The sequence below is a fragment of the Amblyomma mixtum genome, chromosome 3, assembly GCF_055824585.1.
Source record: "Amblyomma mixtum isolate Tamu chromosome 3, ASM5582458v1, whole genome shotgun sequence".
Lineage (NCBI taxonomy): Eukaryota > Metazoa > Arthropoda > Arachnida > Ixodida > Ixodidae > Amblyomma > Amblyomma mixtum.
The window spans coordinates 310,911,411-310,914,511 of NC_143014.1; positions in this window are offsets into that span (position 1 = coordinate 310,911,411).

A 3,101-nucleotide genomic window follows, 5' to 3' on the forward strand; every position below is an offset into this window, starting at 1 on the left:
AAAGCGTCGCATGTTGAGAGGCCACTTCTTTCGACGCTGCCAACATGAGCGTGAAGTTTACTATCGTTTGCTGTCGGTGTCGACTCAACACACAGAAAACGCTACCACAACAGCAGCAATTCAAGCGGCACGCCCGTTCGCAAAAAGTATCCAACCAAATAAAAACTGACTCTAACTAGACCGAAATGCGCACATTTTTAGCCGTAAACGAAAATTACACTTGCTTCGTACATTTCTTGGTGTTCATCGTCGGCAAACTGACGTAGGACTCCGTGAAAAACTTGTAGCTTCGTACCCGGTGGCGTTCGGAAAGTGTTTTGGTCGCGTAGTAAGCATCTGCGAAGTCACTTGGAAACTTGGGCAGCAGAAACAGGTCGACTCACCATTCAGTCATGTTTACAGGCTCAAGTGACAGGAAATAAGATTTTAGAGCCAGCACCGCAGTAAGGAAGCTAACGCAGGGCACGCGTAAATCCAGAGAGCAGAGGCGGAACGAGCTTCAGTCATCCTCCAACATGGCGGTTTTCCGCTGGTTCTTCTTTTCTCCGATAGATGGCAGCAATTTTTCATTGAGAGGCTTTAATAAGGCAGAAACGTGGAGGCTAACAGAGAGCTATGGAGAGAAAAATGATAGGTGTAACGTTAAGATATCGGAAGATGGCGCAGTGGGTGAGGGAAAAAACGCCGGCGGTGGTGGTGGTGGTGGTGAAAACATTTATTAAATCATAGGGAGAGGTGTTGGGGGTCGTGACTTGAAGGGTCACGCCCTTAACCACTAGGTGGGATGCCTAGTCAGGTACCCCATTGGCGTTTGCCGCAGCCCGGGCGCGCTGCGTTAAAGGGGTGGAGACACCAAATTTGTGGTTCGCGCGTTCTTAGTTGCAAACGTTTCTTATGGCTCCAGGAAGCATGATACACACTCAAAGATTCATATATTCACAGTGAATAATTTATTATAGCATTTTTAGGTGAACCATTTTCGGTTTCGGTTTCGGAACGCCGAGTTGTACAGTGACGTCACAGAGGGGGAAGATCAACTGCTTCGCTTGGTCACGTGGGCCCACAAAAGTTGTGACGCACCTACTGCTGCATCGTCTGCTTTCCCACACACGTGCTGACCAGCGCATATGAAAACAAACAACTGCACGTCTAGTCCCAGAAGCTCGGATTCTGACAGATCTGATTCCAACGAGTGAGGATATCGACTTTTTTTTTTGTTCGCACGCTAATATCGCCTTCGCGGGTTCGCGTGAGGATGCGAAACACTTTGCAAAATGCCAGTAAGCATCGCTGCGCCGCTCTACCCAAGCTGCGCCCACAACCGGTGTCACACTTCGCTGCCGTGCAGCAGTACCTGAGCGCTGCTTGGGATGGTGTGCAAATATCACAATAAAAGACAAGATCGCCTTGTTATCAGAACTGCCAGCTATACTCGAGCAGCGACAAAGCATGTCTGCTTATGTTGGGAGCTTTCGGCAACGGCACCGCTCGCGGGCGCTCCGGGCGACGAGCTCTGCTGCTGCCTGGCTGCCGTGGTCGTCGCTTCGGAAGTCGCCTGCCCTATAATAAAAGGCCTACTTTTCACAAATAGCTGTATAGTGTTAACAGAATCATCTCACAATAAAATAATAGTATGGTCAATCTCCTCGAAGCCTTCGGCAGCGGAGCTAGCGGGCGCCAGGCGAGCCGGACCCCGACGTCGCGCCAGCGGCAGCTGCTAGGCGCGGTTGTGAGAAATTTGCTCATATCACAGTTGTTACCTCTACTAGCAGCTCAGTATTGGTCAGCGATCCTCAAAAATGACACTTTTTTCACATTTCTTGTCCCATGGTTTATTATTTACGTCAAGAACACTCTTTAGCTCGCTTTTATGACGTCGGCAGACGGTATCCAGGCTGACCTACCGGCCGGCAGACTCGGCGTACTTCACGTCCGCACAAGAAAATACAAAACAGCCATGCTACCAGAAAGGATGCTTTCTAGATTCGAGATACGACAGCATGCATCTGTGCTAAAAGTGGATCTTTCGGCAGCGACACTGCCTGCGGTAACGCCGGCCGACGACCTGCGCGCTGGTCCCAGACTGCCCTAGTCGTCGCTAGGCCTAGCTGCTTTCGCATATCGACTCCGCAGCTGAGGGAGCTTCGGGACTGGCCAGCGCTCAGAAACGTGCTCCGCTCGGTACCCCTTTACTGTGAACTCGTCCCATAATAAAAGATATGCTCGATTTCCACGACGTCTTCAGCAACAGAGCTAGCAGACGGCAGGCGAACCGCACCAGGTAGCAGCAGCACAAAACTGGCTATGGGATGAAATTTGCTTGCATCGCAGTCATCACTTCTACCAGGAACTCGGTATTTGCCAACGATCGACACAAACGATGCATTTTTGATATTCATATATCCCAGGGTTTGCTATGAACGTGAACAAACAATACTATCGCGTTCTTCAGATGCCGGCGTTCGGCACGAAGACTGGCGCAGGCCGCCCGGCTCCAAGGAGTGCGCCCTATGTCATCATGACGCTGCCGCTCTCCGTGCTCGCATTGGCTGCCGCTTCCCGTCGTTGTTGCCGCGAGCGGCCCGCCGTTGACATCTAGCAGGCCGGACGCAGGCAACGAGCTGCAATCGGACGTTGCGACGCTGTTCGCAACGGCGCGCCGCAAACCGAGCGAGTGGCGGTTAGCAGCAAACGCGGCTCGCTGGTGCGTCGACTGCGCTCACGCGGCTGTGCCCCGCTCATCGTACGTCACTGTATTTTGGTATGACGTCACTAAAACTTTATTTTTCTACACCCCTTGTGACGTCATGGTTGATGGCGCTAGCGAATGGGTCTAGGTCGTGAGAGTGAGCATTTAGGTAATCTTTGGAACCGAATTAAAATATTTTTTAAACGTTTGTTGCGTCCAACACCTGGCAGTGACTGCCCTTGCATACATAGGAATCCCATAGCAGGCTTTTTATAGCTTCAAAATTTGGTGTCTCCACCCCTTTAAGGCCCTTTGGGCCTCCAGGGTGCAGCAACCGGACAGGGTCGCCTCCCAGTCCTCTCGGGTGGGGTTTGGGATAGGGGATAGGGATGGGTTCTGCTGGCAGGCCCAC